General features: G+C 39.3%; 1 protein-coding gene across 5 annotated transcripts in view; it reads right to left on the bottom strand.

The window, feature by feature from the left end:
- ZNF521 (zinc finger protein 521) overlaps positions 1-25,619 on the bottom strand; it is a 281,338-nt gene that overhangs the window by 253,126 nt on the left and 2,593 nt on the right. The gene's annotated exons all lie outside the window — the stretch shown is intronic.

Genomic DNA, 25,619 nt, shown 5'->3' with positions numbered 1-25,619 from the left:
ATAAGTTCTACCACATAGCATAACATTCTTGCAAGCACCAATTCAAGTGCAAATGTACTGGTATGTCTCTTGTTTTCAAAATCATCAAAAAAATAAAACAAAATATACAAAGAGCAACTGCAAATTATAATCAAGTCAACAACTTGAACCGGCATTATCAGTTTCGAAAAGCTAAATAGAGGGAAAACTAAAAATAGTGCCATTGTAACCCTAAGAATGATACACAAATATCATTCATAAGAGAGCAAAACACGTGCAATATTTTCACTTAGAGCTCAATAAATACGTTCTGATTTTCTTTATGCTGTCTTTTGCCTCATTGTAGCGAAGTATCCCCAAGCATTCTAGTGTCACTGCTCCTCTTTGCAGGAAAGCACAGAGGGAGAGAAGACGCCTCTTTAGGGAAAATTAGGATAATACAATCTGTGACTTAACTTAACGGGACATTCATTTCTAATAGCAAGAAGTCCTCCAAAGTCAGAAATAAATTATGTCTCAAAATAGAGTTTTCAATGAACAGTTACAAAAGAACTGTGTCCAGATACCTAAGAAATATGTAATGTGTTATCTGTAGTCAATTTGTTTAGATATGGGAGGATAAATATTTGCAATGTTACGATACAGAATTCACAGGATCAAACTAGCCCAGACTTCTTAGAAAAGTCAGTCAGTGCCGCCATACCACTGTCCGCTGTCGGAAAGTGCTTCCTGCTACCTTGCATGTCACGTGCTTCTACGAACCTATTTCTACAAGTCACGGTGCTCCCCTTTGGCTGGAAGTTATTCCAAAGCCTTTCTACACATCTGCAATAAACTTAACTATATCACCACCCTTCAAATGATTCACATATACCAAAATCAACTTACATGTCAACACATATAATAATCTCTTGGGTTTGGAAAACAAAAGCAGAATTCCCAAATCAAAGAGCAAGTAGTTTTGTTTGTTTGTTTATTTTCAAAAAAACCTAAAAAACGTGTTTAAGTAAATTGGTAATTTGAGTTGATTTGCCGTCTGGAAAATTAACTCAACACTTGACGCAGTACCCATTTCAACCTACTGGCGTTTAGACTGCTCATCCCTGGGGGAGTAATCACAGGATCTTTTTCGTTTGTCTTGTACTTTGCCCAGCACAGCACGGTGTCCAGGTGAGTGTTTAGTAAATATTATTTAATGATGACAAGAAGGGAGGGGAGGGAGTAAAAAACGAGTATACTAAAAAGTCCTTTACTGGTATTTCTTCTGTAAACAGGAACAGACCAGTCATCTCCAAATTCAAAAGCACCTACATGCCTACATTTTCCAAAACTGACACTGTATAATCCATCACATTTGCCTTTGCTGGTTTCAAATGTTTCATCTAGAGCTACAGACACAAGAAACAGGTAATGGTTCAAAGAGCTCCAACAAGGTGAAACCAAGTGGTAAAATACTGCCAAATTAAAGTAATTCAGGAAAACAAATAACTGTCCCAATTATGGTGAACTGGCTGGCACACCGTTAACACCGTTAAACACTTGGTGGAAGGCAGCAGGCGTACACTGAACACTCAGTTGTTTAGCATGATTTTCCAGTTTCTCATAAAACTGACAGCACTCAGAGAAATGTGGCTGCTAGGTCTGAATTTTAATACGATTATTTAAATGCTATGCATCAAGTTTGCAGGCCTGTTTGTTTTTAAATAAGCAGACACTCTGAATACTTTAAGTAGTATGCAGCGAAAATGATAAGAACTTGCCTCCCTTATTATTCAAGGATATGGACACTTTACACAAATCCACATCAAAAATATCAAACAAACAGGGAAGCCTGCATGATGCTCTAGCTCTTAACAACTGAAGAATGACCCCAGTCCATGCTTCTGACACTGTGGCCAGTTATTAAAATGAGGGTCATTTTAAGACTAATAAAAAATGGTTTTGCTTCCACTTCTGCATTTACAGATAGAATCCTTCAGGGGCTGAAGCCAGTCAAGCTTATTCACTTCTGCTGCAACTTCAGGACGCAAGCTCCAGCCAACTGGCGAATTGTTTTTTAGGTCACCACTTAAGAGGGACCCTCTGTGGGGTGGGTGCGATTATAGCCTATGATGCTTTGGTGTAGCACAATGAGTCCTGGAAACTCAGACTCTCTCCCTGAGAGTAGATTTTTTTTTTTTTTTTTTGCCAACCTCCACATCCAGGAGGAATTCTTTCTTGCCCATTCGAAAGATGGGTTTAGGGCTTTCCTGGTGGCGCAGTGGTTAAGAATCCGCCTGCCAAGGCAGGGGACACAGGTTCGAGCCCTGGTCCAGGAAGACCCCACATGCCGCGGAGTAACTAAGCCCGTGCTCCACAACTACTGAGCCCACGTGCCACAACTACTGAAGCTTGCACGCCTAGAGCCCGTGCTCCGCAGCAAGAGAAGCCACAGCAATGAGAAGCCCGCGCACCGCAACGAAGAGCAGCCCCCGCTCGCCGCAGCTAGAGAAAGCCCGTGCGCAGCAACGAAGACCCAACGCAGCCAAAAAAAAAAAAGCAAAACAGAAAAAACAAAACAAAAGATGCATTCATTTGCGTTAGGAGTTTCCATTCCTAATGGCAGCTGAGGTAGGAAGATTCTAGAAAGCTGACACTGTCAACCATTTCTTTCCCACAGGCAGCTACACTTCAATAATTGCACATGGCCTTAGTTATGTAGTTTTTATAGAGCCCTTTGAGAGTCAGTCATAAGAAATAACTGTACTGCTCTGCTAGCCATTCAGACCTCTGACTTCAGCCCAAGGAGTTATAAATACACGGTCCGTCCCTGTAAGCACTGCTCCAACCCGAACACCACTGCAGGACGGACAGCTGTTATTCCAACTCCACTGTTTTACTACAAACCCACCCAAAGGGCAATATTTTAAGATATCCGCACACCCCCCTGCACTGCCATCACAAACCCCATCACAGCCACAGGCACCACTCTGTCCTCTGCCCTAGAGAAGGCCACCCGAATTCGTTTCATCCATCACAGATGACCTCTGCCCAACCAGCCTGCAGGCTCATCCCTTCAGAAGGGTCCCTATGATGCACTGGACTGAGAGTGTTCAGACTCGGATAAAAGACACAACTGTTACTGTAAGAATAAATGGCAGCTCTCTGTTTCCGATTTTGTTAACGTTACTTGTAAATGGAAATTTAAAAGAAGTGTAATTTTTCCCCTTATTATGTTCCCTGGTGGGTGGTTCCTTCCTTCTTCTCATCCTCCTCTTCATAAGCGTTGTTATTGCTACAACTTGGTTTAATAAAATTACAAATTTGGGGAAAATGAAAAACTGCACTGGCTTAAAAGCGTTGGAGGCCATAAACCCATGGACTTCAATTAATTTCAAGTGTGGGATCAGTTTAAGGCCAACCAGCAGAAATTCTGTTCTGTCCATGTAAAAATGAGGTTTCACCACATTTACTTTTTATAACCTATATAAAAGTCAAGTAAAAGTAATGAATATCTAAACCCCATCTCAGTGGACTGGCAAAGGCTATCTGTATTCTTGAAACTCATCCTACATATTTCTCTCTGTGCAACAAGGATTCCATGCCTGATCAAAGTTAAAATGTCAAACCACTGAGAAAACAGCCCAATTTCCAATCCATTTCACTGCCTAGAAATGGACCTCCTTCCAAGCCACTTTTGCATGGAAAAGCACTGGCAAAAGAAAGAAAAACTAAGAGATCATGTGGTTATAATTATTACCAGGCAAGGAATATTTCTGCAGCTCAGTGGTAAAGGAAAACTCTGTTGCTCTCTGCTCCCAGTACTGTCCATCGCAAAACAACTGCCTCATTAAATCTCTGCAGTAAGATTAATATGCCGTAGCTGCACTACATTTATAACCTGGTACTCTATAAAAAGCACATTTAATGGTAAGAGCCAGAGCCTAGATACAAAGTATTACTATAAAAACTTCTGGCAGTGAGTATGCAGTCCAGGCCCTCTGTCCTTCTTGCTGGAGATATAAATGAGGCTTTTCCTGGTTGCCTCGAAGCATGAGGCTCTACCTTATAAACCAGTACATTTTTATAAGAGTGGCAGAAACACAGGGTTCTGAGGATGATGTAAATATGAACGCAAGACGACTATTTAACAACTGAGATTGGCAAGAGATGAATGAACCCAAAATACTCAAACACAAACTTAAAACTGGACCATTTCCTTATAGTTTGTTCTCTGGTCATAGCCAGCTTTTCACCAAATTAAACAACCATGGCATGAATTACTCAATCTTAAAGCAACCCACATAGTGCCAGTAAGTTCAAACATAACAGCTAAAATATGCATACTGCCTTAAAAAAAGAACATGTGATGACCATGGCCTCCTGGAACTTAATTGCCTAAAACTATAAAAAAAAAATAGATGTTCAAGAAAAAGTGGCCTCAACACTACATTACTAGTGGACTGGTAAAAATATGTTTTCGTTATTTTGGAAAGCTGCCTAAGTTTTTTCTTCCAAGGATATCTTCTGAAAATAAAAAAGGCACTATAACCCAGGTCTTATTTTGAGGAACCCTATGGTGAATAAGTAAACAAATAATTTAAACAAATGCATTCCACGCTCAAATTTCCCCAAATCACTACAAATGATGCACCTCAGGTTAACAATAATCCTGTGCAAATAATAATTAATTGTCTGATGTTGTTGGGGTTTTTTTAACATCTTTATTGGAGTATAATTGCTTTACAATGGTGTGTTATTTTCTGCTTTATAACAAAGTGAACCAGCTATACATATACATATATCCCCATATCTCCTCCCTCTTGCGTTTCCCTCCCACCCTCCCCATCCCACCTCTCTAGGTGGTCACAAAGCACCGAGCTGATCTCCCTGTGCTATGCGGCTGCTTCCCACTAGCTATCAATTTTACGTTTGGTAGTGTATATATGTCCATGCCACTCTCTCACTCGTCCCAGCTTACTCTTCCCCCTCGCCATGTCCTCAAGTCCATTCTCTATAAAAAGAAATGAAATTGAGTTATTTGTAGTGAGGTGGATGGACCTAGAGACTGTCAAACAAAGTGAAGTCAGAAAGAGAAAAACAAATACCGTATGCTAACACATATATATGGAATCTAAAAAAAAAAAAAAAAAATGGTTCTGAAGAACCTAGGGGCAGCACAGGGAATAAAGACGCAGACCTAGAGAATGATGTTGTTTTTAAAGCTCACATGTGGTCACAACGACTGGCCTTCTAGGGTTTACTGACATCTTTAGAAGTCCCACACCTAAAAAGAAAACCAGATACTACTATTTAGAGCAAACCACGTCTGAAAGCACTCCTCCCCTCCAAGTATGTTCAAATCCCATGAACTGGCGTATCTTGATAACTTTCTAAGAAAAGAGGAAAAATGACCTTCGGTTTACCAAGAGTTAACAAGGAGCCTCCCTCCTTTTCAAAAACCAAAGGGTGGGATCATTATTTTGTGCTTTCTGGGCTCTACATGTGCATTCTCACTGGAAATCCCATAAGATGAAAACAGATTTAGGGAAAATAAATCGTCCACTGTTTATAAAATCTCGAGCAGGCTCTAATGAAGGAATGCGCCATCTGGCCCACACCCACCTGCTACTCTGCTACCTCACTTTTTTCTACTCTCAAGAAAAGGTAAACAAACAAAAGGAACCAAAAACAAAAGCAATCAGTGAGGTGGCCAAGGATGAGCATTCCTGGAACTTTGGCTTCAGGACAGGGACAGCCCTCCCAGGCGGAGACCTGGCTGATGACAACAGGTCCAAAGAGCTCAAGTGGCCAAGGATAAAAACGTGCTCTTTTTACTTTTCCTGCAATGTTTATCTTCTAACCACTCTATTCTGTGAAAGTTATTAAATTGTTTTACAGAAAAAAAGGAAAAAAACAAAACAAAAAAACAAAAAACCTTTTCATGTACTGCTCTCTCCTTTGTCTCTAAAATCTTCTCAGACAAAAAGAATTATCTCTATGTTAAACAAAATCACACAGTTGAAGTTTAGAATTTCTGTGGTTTCGCTTGATTGTTCTACACGTCTATCATGATCCTTGAAGACCAAAGAGAAATATCACAGGTGCACTATTATGAAGGAGCACATGCCAAACATGAATTTATTGCCACTCTTCTTTCTACAATGAAATTCCTTGTAGGAGGATGCTGAGTGGGAGGAAATTAGCCTTGGGAGAGGTTAAGACACACACACACACAAATACACAAAACAAAAAAATATACATGCACGTTTTGGAACCAAATAAAACGTTTCTTGGCTTCCAATCAGAATCTTACTCAAATTTCTTTCCTCTTCTTCATCCTTCTTTATCTTTAACATGAAATGTAGAAGAAAAGCCATCTTAGCTCTCCAACTTTCATACAGAGTATTTATAACCAGGTCCCTGCCTTAGTCATTTAACCTTCGAGGGACTGCGGTTGCCTTGTCACACCTTCAGTAAACAAACATTTTCTGAGCACCCACACAGTAATAGGCATTTGGCTAAGGCCCTCGAGATGCAAAGTCTAAGACCTGGTCCTTGTCCCAAGGAGCTTGCAATCTGCTGCAGAGCTTCTCAACCAGCGGGTCAAAAGCGGGTTCAGGTGTTCAAGGATATTGATCCTTTCCGCCCTCGAAGTGGCCACGTACAGCTTGAGATAACTGGAAACTGCAGGCCAGTTGCCTCTCCATTTACCCAAGTGTTTCCTTCAAAACATCATTTTTCTGCATGTGCCATGACATGAGAAGGCTGACAAGCACTGGGGAAGGGGGAGAGAGAGATGAGTAAACCAATGACTGCAGAAGGAGGGATAACTGCTCGGATGGAGGAGCCCACAGACTTTTAAAAGCCCACAGGCTTTTTTTTCTTAATGTAATTTTTTAAATTTTTATTTATTTTTGGCTGCGTTGGGTCTTTGTTGCTGTGCACGGGCTTTCTCTAGTTGCGGCGAGCAGGGACTACTCTTCGTTGCAATGCACGGGCTTCTCATTGTGGTGGCTTCTCTTGTTGCAGAGCATGGGTTCTAGGCACACGGGCTTCAGTAGTTGTATCACGCGGGTTCAGCAGTTGTGGCACACAGGCTCTAGAGCACAGGCTCAGTAGTTGTGGCACACGGGCTTAGTTGCTCCGCAGCATGTGGGATCTTCCTGGACCAGGGCTTGAACCCGTGTCCCCTGCCTTGGCAGGCGGATTCTAAACCACTGTGCCACCAGGGAAGCCCAGCCCACAGGCTTTTAAATCAGATGGTGCAGAGCAGGAAAACGTTACACAAAGAGTAGCAAAATTGGGCTAAGTTTTAAAGAATGGGTAGCACTGAGGGCAAGTAGAAGATGGCTCTCCAAAAAGAGGAAACATATGTAAAGGCAGAGATGCAAAACATGATGCTTTCCAGGAAGTGCAAGCTCTTCTGTGCTACTCAAACGAAGGGCTCTGGATAGAGAGGAAAGAAAGGGGAGCAGTGGCAGGGACAAGGCTAGAAAATTGGGCAGATCACGAAGGAACTACTGTGAACTAAATGTTCAAATGTTAACCTTGGCGCTATGAGAAATCATTCAAGGATTTTAAGGAGAGCGACTGATCACATTTACATTTTAGAGAGATGCCCCACTGGTGATTAAGAAGATGATTTGGAAAGAGACCAGACCTGGAAGCAGGGAGACCAGTATGGAGGGTCTGACATAATGCAGGGAAGAAGTCCAAGAGAGCAAGCTAAATCAATAGCAGAAAGGAGGTCATGGGAGGCATCCCAGAAACAGGATTCGGAGGACTTAGGACTGACTGTGACCCTAAGAACATGGGAAGCTGTCTCAGTGACAGCCAGGCATCAGGTATGGCGGAGCCGGTCCCAGAGATGAACCTGCTATCTTGGCTTTAAAATAGATGTATCAACCAAGGCTAATTAATGACTTGCTTTCTTCACTATCTTCACACCCAGATTTTGCCTTTTATCCACAATCCCAATAGAGCCAAAGGTGGAGACAGACTGGACAGAAATATCACAATCACACCAGCTAACTTTTTCATCTAGTGCGAGAGATTTACAAAGGCCCCGGTGACACTTCCTGGGACTTAAGAGGTTTTTGGTGAGATTCCCTTTACTTTCATCTTATTTCAAACACACACAAAGCCAACGGAACATAAATGCAAAATTTGACTAAGAACAAAAACAGGTACTGATTCTAATAACTTTCTTTTGTTCCATCTTTTAGGAAAAAAAAAATTAACCCTTAGTTTAAGTTAACATGATTCCACATGTAGTTCATGATCCTTTTTGAAAGACAAGGTAATAACACTAGACCACTACTGTCAATAATATAAAGCCAAATGAAAACATTAGAACATTCACATTAAAAGGCTTAGCCTTCATGTGGAAGAAAATAGCGCGAGAAACCACAAAAAATGATAACAAGTCAACAGGGCAAATATGAGATGGAAACACTAAAGTGGGGACACAAACTCAAAATTATCTAACCTAATAGAAAAAGAAAAAAATTACCCTGCAAAGGTTTGGTTTTGTTTTTTCCCCTAGATGAAGGGTTTCCAGTGAACTCTCCAATGTCTTTTTATTGTTGTTTTTGTTTTGTTTGGTAAGCCTTCTTGACATACACCTTTCTTCTCACCAGATTTGAGACTCCTGATTCTTCCAGTTACCCTGATACCTTCATGCTCAACATCGCTGGCTCACTGAGAAGGGGCTGTTGATAACATCTGAGTATAGTCCCTAACTCCCTACAAAAACAAACAAACAAACAAAACCAACTTCTACATCCTTATGCTCAATGTTAAACCAAGCCTCATGGACCCTTTCTTCCATTTTATATCAGAAAAAATATTACATAAAAATATTTTTAATATCCAGATATACAGGTCTAATTTGCTACAGCCAAGTGATTTTAAAACTGCTAAAAATCCACTCTGAAGGAAAACAAATTATTTTTTAAAAAGATTTATGCATAGTTTTTAAGCACATAATGACCAGGTACCTTGAAAAAATGCTTCTTAGGGCAACTACAACAATAAAGGAAATACGCTTTGAAAGTAGGATTCAGGCATTTGGATATCTGGGGAAAAGTCTAGTTATTTCTTCTTTAAATGTAACCAATAAGCCTCAGGTATAGTAGCACAGCGAGGAAGCATTACTCCATCCCAGCCAAAGAAAATCTGGGAAGAAAAGTTTTATATTCCAGGCGTCATACTTTCTGATACTTCTACCAACTGTTCTTATGACTTCAGCTATTTTAGATAACACCAATCCAATTGTAACAATATTTCTTAATTGGACACAAAGTTACCTATGTCAACAATTACTGAGACACTAGCTTAGGGAGACAGTTTTGCTTTGAACAAGAAATATCCGTTTGCTGCAATGTAACCATGCTCATCTTTAAATTTTGAGATGATAAACTCCAATCTCATTCACAAAAATCATTCAGATATTACCACTCCATTCTCTTTATTAGTGACTTTGTTTTTGCTTTTGTTTTAATTTGGGAAGTTCCTCTTCTTAATTGCAATGATATATTGGAAAGACGGGACAACTGGTTTTGCCTAAAGGTTGTGAATTAAACACAAGATCTGGATGGAGCATTAATTATTATCCCACTAAATGGAATCATATAGCTCAGGAGCATGAAACATTTTGCTTATTTTTTTCCTTTTTCCCCTTCCAAAGCTCCAACTGGTTCTCAAACAAACTGGGGATCAAACTGTCACTAAAATAAAGTGGAAAATAATTTTAAAACAACATTTTTTAAAGTTTTTTTTTCTTTCCTTACGAGCTGGCATACAAGTAAGTGTACAGCCCACATTTCTAAGAAATGATCCCATTCAGGAAGATAAAAAAGTAGTTTCTAAACAACTTATTTGGTAACATGATGGCTCAGCGAAAAAGAAAGAAGGAAAGAGAAAAATCCTATAAAATAAGGTACATGTTTGTATAATGAAAGATCAGAACAAAAAGTGAGGCTGTGATTTATGACTTATGAGCTGTTACAAAAAGAAGAAAATTTATGTACAATTGGAAAAAATTCATTTTGTTCTCCTTTAGTTGGGCCAATAAATTTTAAAATATAGGCAACCCTAAATGTCTAAGGTTCCTTCAGCCTGATCAACAAAACAAGAAAGGCCACACAACCAAAAATAAACTATAAAGATAGATCATTATTGATTTAGTATCATTTCTGAAACACTTTCCTTAAGGAATTTGAAACAAAGGGAATAAAAGAGCATCATTTTTTAACTTTTTAACTGTACTTTTCATTTCCTAGAACACAAGAACTGCTTATGTTTCCATGAGTTTAATGTTTTGCTTTAGTTCTAATGCAATATCTCCAAGAAACAGATTTTAATAAGGCACCTTTTCCTACAGAATGACAACCTTGCCAAATGTGCATTCCATCTGCATGTATCTGCAGACAAGTAATAAAGACACCAGGGCCATTAGCATAATCAATACACAATTTACAGAGCTACCCAGATAGAACTGAAAGTGAACGTGTATGCCATTATCTTAGTAACTATAAATTAATAGTCGTTTGTGGAAATATATTCCCACTTACATTGTTTCAATCCTGACTTGTCAAGATAATGAGCATAGATATAGATATAAATAGTATATATTACACATAAATGTTTTAAATGATGATTTATTATCAGATAATCCCCAAATATGCATAAAGTAAAATCAACTAAATCAATCACACATAGGGCAGAATAGCTGATAAGTAACCATATTTAACCATTTTGGTTTTTTACCATGTGCTTTAATAAGTACGAAATATATACATAAATATACACATATATATAACATTCGGAAACATAATTTTCACTGGAGAAGGAACATGTTCTCAGATGGTGAGCCAGGAGATCTCACTCTATTTTCTTAAAAGAATAATAAGGACACTAATCTGGTCAATTCTACTACTTGCTGCTTGCAATTTTAAAAAATCCAACCCTTTTGAAAGTTTGTATTTAGCCAACACTATAAAAAAAAAAAAAAAGTACGTGCCGTCTCTGAGCTCTCATCTCTAAGACATCAGAATTGGCATCATTTCTTCAGGGATGGTGACGGGTCGTGCCCGATTCCCTCCATAGATGGCATCGATGTCCCACCAGTCCTCGGGACAGCCCACATCCAACACGTGTGTCTATCTTGTCACAACAACAAAGCAAATTTGCATGGAAAAGTGGCATATTTCAAATGAAAGAAAGCAGACATTGCTTTAGGATGGTAACCTGCCAGTGGGAAATGTGAATTGTTTTTTCCCCCTAGCTTCTCCACACAGTGTATTTAAAACACCCAACGTGACATCACCAGGAACTATTCAGCCCAAAGTCAGCTGCATTGCTCCAATGTTCCAGGCACAGTCATCGGTCACTTCTCCTATCACTCAAACTGGTGGAGGGCTCGACCTAAACAAATCTCCTGACCTTTCAGTGACAGCAACCAGAACACCTTTGAAAGTCCACTCAACCTCTATAAGTATTTCTGCTGAGAGCTCACCAGCAATGGGAAAACACTCTTGGGTCCCTCACTCCAGCACCGCACCCCACCCCGAACTTCTCTAAAACACCTCCCAGATCAGCTTTCTGAGGCGCACGATTCTTTTATCTGAAGCCAAAGCCTTTAATCACACAATTAGGGATTTGTCAGGTTTCCACTGCTTTCAATTCTCTCTCAGGTGTAACTGACTAATATCATTTTTTTTTTCTTGTAGAAGTAACTTTTGGGGGTTGGGGGTGGAACAGCAGAGGGAACTGAGATCAAAATGCTTAAAGCAAAAGGAACACACGAGGGGAGAATGTGGTGGCCAGAGGATTAATTACTTCCACCTCTTGATTGGGCTTAAGATTGGCCTTGGCTTCTTCTATTAAAAATTCTGAGACTCAAGCCTGCCTGTTTTCAAGTCAGGAAATCTACATTCTTTTTCTGCTTCAGCCGTGCTAATGGGATGACATACAGCTGTGTCTGTGCCTCAGTTTCCTCATCTATAAAACTGAGACAATGATAACTGACAAGATTCACTTAAGATCAAATGAAATAGATACACAGTGTCTTTAGAAACATTAAAGAGGTGCCCCAAAACAAAGTATTTGCCATAAAGATTGAACCCACCAGAGCTCCAGCTCCATTACCCCCCTTTCATTGTAGTGAATGGTTACTAAAAGTTGAATATAAAAACTTACACCATTCCTCTTAGGCCTTCTCCAGGAGGGAGAATAGTTTCTGTTCTACACAGAGACAAGGCAGCAACAGACTGCGCCATGCACACCTCAGGACTTTGCAGAAGAGGGAAAGATGAAGAGGAAGAACTGTGTCTGCTTCCTCAGCTTCCCCGTGGACTTCACCCATAATCAAAAGCTGCTACTACTTACAAACTTTCTAAGAGGCTGTTAAGATACCTGTTGGGCATCTTACATGTGTTACCTAATACAACAGCCCTGTGAAATAGATTCTTACCATTTTATTGGTAAGAAAACTGAGGCTTAGTAGGTTTCATAACATGCAGGATTCAAAACCAGGTCATTAGGCATGGTATCCCTCAGGCCAACTCATTGGGACACACTGATAGGGGACAAAAGCCTGAGACCTTGACAGCTAACACTAGACTAAGGAAGGTGACTCTCACAGGGCAGGAGGTCTAGGATTCTGGCTTTTGTTGAGAGGCTGAGAGGGATGGGGAAAGTCACTTCACCTTCTACAGCCTAGAATGTGTACAGCTGTGAGAGGCAATTCCTAGAATCAGAAATCAAGAGACTGAGACTCTTCCCTATTCTATCACAAAGTCCTGGTGACTTGGGATGGGGCACAGAAGCTTTTCCGGTCTTGCAGACGTCAGGGTAGATGGGTGCTCCAGCATCCTTGCCCCGCTCGGGCCACTGCACTTCCCTGGCCTCTCGCCTCTTCTCTAACAAGACATCCAGCCCCAGCCAGGGCCGACTTGTTAGGGAACTGAAAGGCCACCCCAGCCCTTTCTAAAGAGTCTTCTAGGATATCTATTTCAAATTATCTCAAAGTGGAATTTCCTTTGTCACTTACTATCATTTAAGGATATTCCGCTTATTAAAAGTGGCCTCGCACAACCCTCTTGACTCTCTCCACCCTGATTTTCAATTACTATTTCTTTCACTTCGTTTAGCATTAAAGTTGAAGGAAAAAGTATAAATGGATATTTGAAAGTCATCTGATTGGATGTATTAAGGTTTTAGGCTTTGTCCGTATAGAAAGACAACTTTATGACGGTTATAATTTAGTTAAAATAAAAAGACATGGTAGTGTCTGCCCAGAGTATCAGACAAATGAGTACTGAGGTCAACCAGTGGGCAATGGCACAGGCTGGGTTTCTAAAGCCCGAAGGGACAGTCAGAGCCCAGCAATCAGGGAGTGGGGACTGGGTGATTTCATGAACTAAACACAGAGAGGACTGGTGACTAAATGAGCAACGGAAGGCAAGGGGAAATAAAAGTAAAGCAAACTGAACAGTTAGGACTTACTGCAGAAGAGAATGAAGAAGAAATGAAGAGCAGAGAAAATTCAGACAATCTGCCCCCAAATAAGGTTTCACATAAAATTAAAGCAGCAGCTAGACACAGCCAGGCGCGACTGGCAGGTAACAGCCAGCCAGCAAGACACATTCCATCTTTACACCCTCTACTCGTACCACTTGTAGACAACACAGAATCCCTCTCTGAAGCCTAGAAGAAAATGCTTCTCGATCAATTTCCTGATGGGTATGGTGATGTAGAAAATCATCCCCTTGTTCGGCTAATTCCTTTATAAACTCAAGCCCAGATTTACCTTTTTTCTTTAAACTTTTTAGTTTAAGGATTATTAATCAATCTACTATGATTAAACCTTCATAATGATACGTGAATTATTTGTCTCTACCTCCTCTCCCAAGAACGATTAGCCTACCTTTGCAAATTAGCATTTAGTGATGGCCCTTTTGCAAAGAACCACAAAGACCTGACTTACCAAGAAGATGGCAGAGGCTCTAAAATTAATTAGCTCCACTTTATGTTTCCATTATCTTTTAATTGGAATTTCTGCAGGATTTTTTCCTTCAGAACTCTCTCTACATTGGCAAAGCAAAGTGGAGCTTGGAATCAAGGGCTGCTTTGGCCAGTGGGAAGGGACTGGTCATGGTGGACTGAACCCAGCGAAGACGTCCACAAGGGACCCATCCAAGGCAGGCCTCTGAAAGCTGTGTCCAGCCACACGGGTACCTAGAAATCCACAGAAAAGACTTGCAGCCCATGGGAGGAAGGGTTTCCCCACAAAAGGGAGAAGACCTTTGAGAGTGAGAGTAAGAAACATTTACTAGGTATTTCTTATCTGACAGAGACTATTCTAAGCGCTTACATGAATTAACTCTGAATTCTCACAACAACCCTATGAATTAGGTACTGTTATTACCCTCACTTACAGATACAGAAACTGTAGTTCCAAGTGATTTCATAATTTGCCCAAGGTCCACAGACTGAAATTTCAACCCAGGGAGTCTGACTTAACACCCACGCTCTTAACCACCATACTTTATTGACCCATTTATTTAATGTTTGCCAAGCACCTATTATATTTCCACACATATGCTTGGGTGCTGGACCTAGAAGGGTGAAGGGGGGCAGACAAGGCTCTGAAGCCAGTGTAATGAGAAGACAGAACTAAAAGAATGATCAGAAAAAAGAAAAAACCTTTCTATGTCAGACACAAACTCTATTAGTTAGAGGGAAAGCCTGACAAAACTGAAAATTAAAACATTTAAACTTCTGTATGGCAGAGGAAAAAAAACTACCACCCACACAGTCAAAAGGAAAACTGGGGGAAATATTTGCAACATGTAAGTCAGAAAAAGGACTAATTTTCTTATTAACATGAGCTGCTCTTTCAAACCAAAAGATAAAAGAGTCAAGGAAATAAAAAGGCAATTCTCAGAAAAATAAATTCAAATGGTTGTGTAAACATATGAAAAGATGCTCATAATTACAGAAATGCTAATTAAAATGTCAATGAAATACCATTTTGTTTATTTCACAAGCCACATCAGTAAAGATAAAGTATTTAAACACAGGCACTCTCTAATCCTGTTGCTAACAGCAGTGTGAACTGGCATTACCTCTGTGGAGGGCACATCTGCAATATCTATCAAAATGATAAATGGGTGTTCCCCTTATCCAGCAATTCCATTTTTAAAATTTACACCATATATATAATCGCACGTTAGCAAGGATGTGTGTGTGTGCTCACTGAAGCAACATTTGTAAATAGTAAAATAAACAAATAAAAAAATAGAAATAAATGATAGCACATCATACAATGGACACAGTTGTTAGAATAAAGGGAAAGGTCTTAAGTGCTGATATGGAGGGATTTCTAGGAAATATACTTAGGGAAGACAACAGAGAGAGCTCCCACTTTTGTTTGGGAATAAAAGATACTCCAGATACCCACATATATGCATTGCCATCTAAGAATGGCCCAGTTTGCTGCCGAAGACATTGCCACTATAATTCTCCTCCTCTAAATAACGGTGGAACACCTATTTAAAGAACAGTTGGGGCTTCCCTGGTGGCGAGGTGGTTGAGAGTCCGCCTGCCGATGCAGGCGACACGGGTTCGTGCCCCGGTCCGGGAAGGTTCCACATGCCGCGGAGTGGCTGGGCCCGTGAGCCATGGCCGCTGAGCCTGCGCGTCCGGAGCCTGTGCTCCGCAACGGGAGAGGCCACAACAGTGAGAGGCCCGCGTACCTCAGAAACAAACCAAAAAAAACAACAAAAAACATATTAAACCTCAGATTTGGTTTGAAAGTGCTTCCTCCAGGATCCCTCCCTGACCTCACTCATATCTCTGGGAAATGTTCTCATAACACCAGGGCTTTCCCTTCACCTAATTATAAATTACTAGTATCTACTGAATTGTTCATTTAATGTATTTCCACTGCTTGGCTGTGACTCCCCAAGAGCATAGACCCTATCTTGTCTCCTCCATAGCAGCCCCAGCTCCTAGCACTCCAGGACTGGTAAATGATGGATGTGCAGTAAATATTTGTTGATTAAACCCAGGAGTGCATTAATGCATTTGTTTGTGCATTTGTAGGCTTGTTTGTTTACCACCTAATTTTAGGCTATGGGGATTCAAAGAAAAGAAACACAGAACTCTGCTCTCAAAAAGCTTATCGAGAAACCAGAACACCATGGTATTGTCATAGTTTCTATGACATATGAGATATGGAAGGGATAATAAAGAGAGGAGTCATTCTAACTCGGGTGGGTCAGAAAAAGCCCCACAGAAGATGTGAGATGAATCTTAAGAAATGAAAACAATATTCAAGCCTTTATTATCGTACAAAACCAACCTGAGAATCTACAATCTAAGCCTGGAGGAGCGAAGCGAGGGAAATCATTAAAGGTTTGGGAAATGCTGCTTTATGAAAATGGTACCAGCATTTGGGCAAATGGATGGACACGAATTGAAGAGGAGGAGCCAGCGTAAATCAAACTAAATTAAAATGCTGGCCTTAAAGCAACACACTTTGACCTTGCACAGCTGCAGATTCACACCTATGCCCACTGCAGAAACCCACCCGAGACCCAGGCAAATATAGAGTTGGTGAGTCACTCACGCATACAGACAAACCCTAGTTCAAGGTAGCTGCTGCTACTAGGGCTGCACCCGTTGAGATACGACAAACCCCTAGTGGGGTGAATTGGTCACTGGCCCAAGGTTCTCATCTAGAAGCTGAAAGCTGCTCTATGAAAATTCCAGAGTTTGAACAGAGTCAGAATCCTTATAAAGGCCCTGAGAATGGTTCAGTATGTAATTCATGTTTCTTTCTTGTTAGCTCCCTAAATAGGGGGTCTGGACAAGAAATCACAGTGAAAAGTAAGACCTTCTAACCTCTGCTGTTTGATTTTATTCTCAGCTACAACCCAATCAAGTTCACAATTTTAAAAGCATCCCTGCCCCATTAATATGAATTACTGATCAACTTGCAAGAATTACAATTTTTCAATATGAGAATTCTACGATGTTAGAGAGAGAAGGGAACTCAGAAGTCATCAACACATTCCTTTGGTAAAAAAAAAAAAAAAAAAAAGTGAGTTAGGTTCCACAGAAGTTTACTGAGCACTTAGTATGAGTCAGGCACCTGGCTGACCCTCTCCTGGCCTGAGGGACCCAGAGGCAAAGACAGAGCTAGGAAGCCATTCCAGGGGTCTGCCAGACCATCATACTCATATTGGATTTTAAATATGCAAATCAGCAAGTATAAAAAACAGTTACAATTAACGGGAGCTATAAAATGCTGTTATTATCTTGTAATGGTTTTATTTTGAAGATTAAAAATTTGATGTAGTGATGCAATATGTATGAAAATGACATATATGATACTGGAGGAAGCAAAAGGGATTTCATGTGATCATGTTTCTCTCTGGTCAGTTACACTCCACCATCACCGCTGATTCTGCACTCACGTCTTTGAACATGAAGACCATCAAGACAACCAATATCATTGTCCCTAAAGTGTCTTATGCTTAAGACCCATGATTCTGTAAAAGTTTATTTCAAGGCATTCACCTATTTCCCTGGGGAATAATAATTAAACCTGCGCTATGGACGTTGCATTACTAACTTGGTTCATTCTTTAGTGTTCTATTCCTGAATATTTAATGGAATGAATTCCTCATGACTTGTTTCACCTCGATTTTATATAGCAATTAGGGACTCTTAATTGAGGTTTAGTTTTGCTGTTTCTTAATATTAATATCATACACATTCTCCAAGAGCCTCCAATTATTTCAAGGATGCCACAAATTCTTTGAAATTTTAAAAAATTTACTTTAGTGTCACACAATTAGCTTTTAGAAACATTATCTAGATCTTTTAGGAGGGCTAAAAGATATTGCAAAGTCAATGACCTAAATCCAAAAAGAGTCGGAAATAGATATTCTATTGTATTTAGTGGTTTCAGTTCAAGTGAGCGTATCTACCTTTTAATCATAAGAGAAAACAAAGCTCACCGTTCTCAAAAAGTATAACTCACCAAACTTTCGGTGCCAAAAATGTTTTTGAAACTCATTTTATCTAACTTTTTTAACAGACCCAACTTGCTGAAAAGTGAATATACCATATACACATATCTCCCACCACTTGCATTCCTTTCTTCCCCCAAATTAAAAAGCAATGGAAAGTATTTAACATCTCATCCAATTTTCTAAACTCTAAGCTTCATAAGAGCAAAGCTTATGTCTGGTTCACAACTGAGTATTTGGAACTAGCACAGTGCGTGGGACAAAATAAGCAGTAGAAAAAACAAACGAAAAACAACTTGTTGAACGATGAAATGAGCCCCCTCAGTCTACGGAGAGGAAATCCGAATCCTGGAGAACAGAGGGTAAGGTGACTTGTCAAAAAGTGCAGGCAGCAAATCAGAGCTCACCCCCTGCGCCCTTTCCACTCCACAGCCATCTCCTTGCTGGCACTAATATCCAAGTCACAATACTTATGACCATAACTGATTTTTTCTGCTTTTATTCTCAACTCTTTCCAGGAATGAATATGCATTCCCTTGAGTCCACAGTTCTTTTTCACCCCTTGCCTCATGTCCGCAAAAAGTACATCTAACTTTGTATATTACACACTGACAGCCCCAAGCCACCCTCCACAGAGCAATCTCAGACTCCGTACAACAGCTAATGAACAAAACATTCACTGGAACTCATGAAGCACCACCTTCCCAACCAGAAGTTCTCTTTTGGCTTCACTGGTACTTGGTAGAGTGGTGTTTGTGAATACTTAACTCCCTTAAATGTATAAAAATAAGAAAAGACTAAAGTGTGATACTAGTGATAGAAAGCATATGTCTAAAACACTTCTAACAATTGAGACACGCTAAATCATTAGGAATGCTGAAAGCAAATACTGTTTAGTCATATTCACGCGCTTACTAGACCTAATCTGGTTCTATTGTAAAGGAAAGGAATAACATTAAGGAACACATTTGAAATGCCAGAAATTGTTTCTAAGAGTCAACATACTGTTTAAAAAATTGTAATATTGTTTTAGAGTCCTGCTCACAGCACCCCTTCAGTACAGGAATTTATCGTTCACCTTATTGACCCTTCAGCTCTTCATAGGTTTTCACAAATGTATTCCGTATGAATATATGCGACTGTCTATACTTGAGAACGAGAACCACGTATCTCCTTCGTTCCCGTCAGGTAAATAACTTTCCATCTTGAAATATCTCTCATAGTGCGCTGATGGGATAAGAAATTTGGGGAAAAGCCAATCTTGAGAAAGAAAGGAGAAATAATTTCAGTGAAATAATGAACCTCAATGGTACAATGATTTTAATTTCTAAAAAAAATTCTATTCTTTACAATGATACCAATTTTTATTAGGCAAAATCCAATTCAATCCATTTTTTTCCTTAAAAAGTGATTAACACTATGAATTCGCTAACCAAAGTATATTTTAAATAGAACGTCAGAGTATGTTTGTATGTGCGTACATATTGCTTATGTATATATCTCATACAGAGTTGTGATAACTGAAACCTTTTGATTTCACACATATAAAAATTTTCATTGAAACCAAAGCTAATTCCTACAGAATTATGAAAATGAGTATTCTGAATGTCAGTCACTTGACCACATTCAGTGGGAGACAGCTATGCTCATGCATGAATAGTATATGCTTTCCAAATCAAATCATCTTCATTTGAAAACAAGGCTTTACATGCGCAACACATGTTCAACACATACACATGCAACTGACAAATTTACGTATATATTTTTCTTTTCAGAATTTTTCAAAGCATTTACTATCCCATGAAATTAAAACTGGTGTCCAATTTAAAATAATAATTTTTAAATGTAAGCATTTATCCTTTTTCGGGAGGGGTTTCTAAAAAAGGGGAATTTCTAGACAGTAATCTTTGAATCTGGATTTTTTTTTTAATGACCAAATTATAAACCTCTGCAATCAGACATCTAGAATAGAAATGCCAACGGTAGTGTGTGCTGCCATAATAATGATACCCCCAAGATCAGCCCAGTGCCTGTAGCTGTGGCAGGGTCCCCAGGCAGCTGGGTAACTGCTACTTGATCATTATGCCTGCTAAAACTGAAGCTACTGAAGTTTTAAAGAATTCATGTCTTACTGAATTTCTTTCATCTCTAATAATTACTAAACTGGCATAATTACTTATACTAGAGGTGGAATGTGATGCATGCTAAAAGCCCAAGCTGCCTAAAATTAAAGTTTAAAAAAAAAAAAGCCACAATTCTTAGTTTTCAAAGATTTATCTTGTGTTAGGCTTTTATGCCAAGAGTTGCATAATTATTTAAACCATTTAAAAGCTTTCCTTACACTATTTGATTAATACTATAACAGGGCTATTTAAATTTACTAATGTTAACTTTAAGTTTTAATTGCTTTCTCATAATATTGTTGCAGAACGTATTTTAAATCAGACAAGTACACTTTCATTACAGCAAACAAGGTATATGCAATCCTAGCTAGTGTACCATGTAATCCCCAAACAAAAAATGGGAACATATTTCAGATTTAATTGAAATGGGATTAGAAACTTGCATGCATCCCCCCCACAGAACTAACTTTAACCTTTGACAGCACAATGGGAGTCAGTGGAGAAAAAAATTAAATACATCTGGGAAAATACTTAGCCAGAGTATCAGCCTTTGTATCAAAATTTCATTCAATTCAAGAGCATTCTTTAACATATTACTTAATGACAACATTTACATTTTAAACAATCCATAAGGCTTCTAAAATATGTTGCAAGTCTTAAAATTATTTTCTCTACGAAATAACTAAAAACTCAACATGGTATTCATTAAATCCAGCCATGAAGAATGTCTTCTATGGCAACAGAATTAGTGACATTAAACCAGCAATGTGAATTCTGTCAGATGAATTAATAAAGCACAGTTAATAGGAAAAACATACCTTTCATAAAATTCTTAATTGACCTTGGTAGAATTGCTCTTTTCTACTATCAAAACCTCTTTCTCCTCATTGCATGGTTTTACATCAAAATGAAAACTCAAGCAAGTATGTTTGATATTATGTTTCGATTTATGTGAACAAGTATTTCACTAGAATTTACCAGACTAGCCAATTCTCAAAAACTGACTTCCTTTAAAAATAAAAGGAAGGGAGCAAAAATGTTCCTGTAAGATGAAAAGAAATATCCTACAAATATGCTACAAGACTTGCAATGACCCAAACAAGCTAGCAAAAAGAACTAAGTATAATTACTGAAAGCAAAAAGTTGAAAACTTCTGTCATCACTATTAGACATCACTGCTGTCAATAACTACAATGGATTTTAAGGGATATGGGAATACTCTGGCAAAACAAAAAAGAAAAATTATTAACAGCTTGCTTTATAAAAAGCTGCTAATCTCAAATCCCTTTGTAATTTCATTTTTACATGTACGCTTTTATGTTCAATATCCTATTTTTCACCCTTTTTTGACTGGATGAATAAAAGCCAACAATCCACTCAGGCATCAAACAGATGTTTTTGTTTTTAAGGCCAAGTGGAATCTTACGAATTTTTGTTCCCTCCCTTTAGGAAGATGCTGCCAGAACTGCTGAAATTGTGAAACCAGCATTTTGGAAAAGACTCACTGGACCATCAGTCCTGGAAGTTTGACTAGCACTCATGGGATTCGTGCCAACTGTAATTGCTGTTTTTGTTTATGTAGGATTGTCTACTGATTGGACTATAATCAATTTAATGACTTCAACATCTAGTCAGTATAATTTAGAGGTGGTAGAGGGAAGAAACAGTCCCTGCTTGATAGATGCATAAAAGTCCAACTGCAACTGTTTGAAGGTGGTACAAACACTGAGCTTCTGCAGTGTTTCCAATAATCAGGCTTTTTAGCATCTAAATCCAAAAGTAAATGCATACATTGCTGTGTGCTGCAGAATTAGTATTTTGCCCTCACAATTATGAAAAAGAATATATGTAGATACTTTCTCAATATTTTTTTAAAAAACTTACCTTAGGTTAAATCTAGTTATTAAAAAAGGGAGTCATGCTTCATTTATCTAAAAATAATTCTGAGCAAAAATCTATATTGCAGGTTTTAATTAAAAGCAAACTATTACTGTCTTAATGCAATAGTTTCCTTACTATGGCATCATCTCCAAAACCAAAACTGAACCTCTAGTGATAAGGAGTTGCTTTTTGTTTTTGTTTTTTAATAAATAAAACACAGAGTACAAGAGAACCACTTTTTTTTTTTTTTTAGTTATACTTCACCTGTCTACCTATAAGGAAACATATTTTTGACTTTGAAAAAAAATGTGCTTAAATAAGGATTGGAGACTTTAATGTTTCTATTAAATTTAGGCGCTAGTACAAGCTCCCTGCAGTGGCTTTTTTAACACCTACAATTTCAAGAGCTATTCCACCGGAGAATACAGCCTAGTAGATAGGTTTTCTGACTTTTGAAAGGTTATGGATTTAAAACCCATTGCCTTTTCTTTCAAATTCTATAGTTTACATTTCTTCTTTAAATTGAGAGCTGAATTTTTGCCACCTCATTATATTTTTGCCACCTCTAAATAAATTACTTCTCCTTAAAAAAAAAAAAACACTTTATAAGTACAAAAGAAGGTAAATGGGAAAAAGGAAAAAGGTCAATTCTAAGTGTGATAACTTCAAAATGTGCCAAGTTACAAAGGGCTAGCTACTGTGACAGCCAAGTTAAACAAGGTATTTTGGGGCTGTCTTTCTCCCTGGTTCCCACCATTTCTCTCTAGAGACCCCTGGTATGGGTTTATGAACACGTGAGGGTCCAGATATCCTAACTCTGTCTTGTGTTTAACTTGGCCATTTACATGTCTAAGTGCTCCCCTCTCTCCTCACCAGCTTTATAACTTAGCTCTTACTGAATATATCACACCTTTATGAAGTGGACCACTTTTTCCTTCTTACAAGTGCTTTTTGGAGTAAATTTCCCCCAAAATTGTTTTTATCAGGTGAAATGGCAGAGAAACTTCCATCAGAGAAGCACCACAAGAAATAGAATAAAGAGCCAGCAAGAAAAGACAGAAGTAGGTCATAACTGACCAATTTGATGTCACTGACTTGCTACTTCAGAAAACAAGCGGATAGCAGGACTATTTTCAGGCAGGTAATCTATTCAAATCTCATGGTTACTCTCAGGAATTGAGATAAATAGCCAAATGATGCAAACGGGGTAGAGGGTAACTCATTTAATTGTCTGACCATCCATGCCTCTAAATACTGGCTTTCACGCTCGGTTCCATTAGACAAAAAGGGTTATTCTGAAGATTCGCAGCATTAAGGACAGAGTAAGTTTCTTGACTTTGTGTGTGGACTGAGAGAATTTTGATGCTAGGGCTCTGAGAGCAGAAGGGGTAAAACAGTTGCATGTTTCAAAATATAGTTCGCAGCTTTCACAAATAGAAAAGTGAATCTCTTTGGTGTTTAACAGTTATAATGCACTTTAGAGTACGTAAGGAGACCAAGCAGAGCACGCTCCACTGCAGCCAGAAACCTGGCAGCCACTCCCAGGAGGCAGGTTATTGGGACAATTACACAAAAGTTTGCTACGAACAAAAAAATCGTGCAAAATTTAAAGTAGATATTTATTCAAAATGCTAAATTTATGAGTACCCCAAATAAATTCAACTATTAATAGAATTTTTGATAGTCTTTATTTTTAAGGATTTGGTTGGAAACAAAAACTCCAAACTTAACTGTCATTTTGTTTTAATGTTTGTACCTGCCTTATGTAAACTACTCCCCTGAGACACGAGTTTCAAATTATGATATCAGAAATGACAGCCATAGCAGAAATATCTTTTGAACCTTGTTTGTTAAAGAAATAGTATGGATGTAGGAGACAAGTTGGAGATTGAATGCAGAACTTCATGTTTTATTTAGAAGGGCGCATTGCATTTTCATGGTTTCCAATGCCTCCTTCAAACTGGTGAAAAGTAATCTGCAAGGTTTTGAAATACTGTCACTCCTCTAACAAAATCACCATTTTTATCTCTTAGTTGCAAAACTACTAATCAGTTCTTCATAAAAGAAACAAATCAAAGCTGCCTTGCTATGCCTGCTGATAGCAAAGTGTTGCTCATTGCTTATTATTATTACTATGCCAGAATATTTGTCATAATAATACCTCCCTGGCTTTTCTAGGATCCAAGTGTGACCTTCCAAACAATATAATGGACAGAACACTCCTCGAACACATTTTGGAAAATGGAGACCCTTCCTGGAAGACACAGGGGAAGGAAAATAGTGACGAAAAGGCTAGGGATTTAACAGGAGCCACGTAGAATGCCATTCTACTGCTCCAAGACCGCTACTAATATCACAATTACTCATCTGACATAGCTCATCTAAATATGTGTTTTTCCAGGTAAATGCATGCCCTGAAGAGAAACAAATCCACTCTTCAGTGAGGACTGTACTATTTTTATTCCTGTCTTCAGCTTCTCACCCCAAAGCTCAGCCAGCCCACCTGAGGCCACTCGCTCTTCTGGGAGCCTTCCAAGCATCTGACAGAGGAGACCACCACTGTGTTCCGTGCCCACCCAGAAAATGGAAGCTAAATCTTTGTTTTTAACGTAAATGTTTTATTTAGAACTTGGCAGTTGAAACACAGATGCTGTATCTTCATGGAGAAGATACCGGAATATTTTTGCGATGTGACAATATAACAAAAGAATAAAATGCCCTCTACTCATTTTCACTTGCCATTTTTTTGCTTATTAACTTAAGGACTGCACAGGTCTCCGTCCCAGTTATTCTGCAATCCGACTTGTCAAAGACTGCCCTGCGAACACCGCCAACTGACAGCTTCACTGACCGCCCATAAAATCCTACGTGCATGAGAATAAATCTTCTTTAGGAAGCCCGGGGTAGCACATGCACCACAATCAACAGAACTTTCACCGTGAATTCATTCCAAAGGCAGGCGAGCTGAATGCCCAGAAACTGCAGATGAGCAAAACTACCGACTGTGCAAACTTCAATAAACTTTTTAAAAATAAAAAGCCCCCAGCAGCCCTTAAAACCGGGCTGACGCCAAGCGCTCCCCTATCAAACTCGGAAAGTTCTTTCCAGGTGACGAGGAAGAGGTTCGTCCTGGTACTCCGCTCAGCGTGACTTTTAAGGAAGCTGAGAGTCTCACAGCAAGTTCCCCCAACGCGAGCGTCGTCCGCCGTTACCCTGACACCCGCGCACGCCCGTGGCGTTTATTTTTTCACTCTCCACGCTTGCATCTTTCAGGCCCTTGGTCTAAGTTTTCCCAGAAAATGTGTGGCTCACGTGAATGGAAATGACCACAAAAACTGTGTCAAGACACACGTCAATGATTCATCTCGTTTTCAAACTAAAACTTCTGTGCTTCAAGAAAAAAAAGAAAGCGTTCCAGTCTGCGAGGCCCTCCCCCACCCCGTCCCTTCCCTGGAGAAGAAAGGGCTTTGTGTGTGCGGTGAGGGCTCCGTTAATCGAGTTCATAAATACACATCGGCGGGGGCCGGGGCCGGGGCCGGGAGCGTGAGGCGCCCGGCTCTCCCCACCCCTCCCCCGACCAGCGGCCGAGTCGGGAGTCCGGGTGGCAGTA

The sequence above is a fragment of the Lagenorhynchus albirostris genome, chromosome 14 (genome assembly GCF_949774975.1).
Source record: "Lagenorhynchus albirostris chromosome 14, mLagAlb1.1, whole genome shotgun sequence".
Lineage (NCBI taxonomy): Eukaryota > Metazoa > Chordata > Mammalia > Artiodactyla > Delphinidae > Lagenorhynchus > Lagenorhynchus albirostris.
This window is presented reverse-complemented; position numbering and strand designations above follow the sequence as displayed.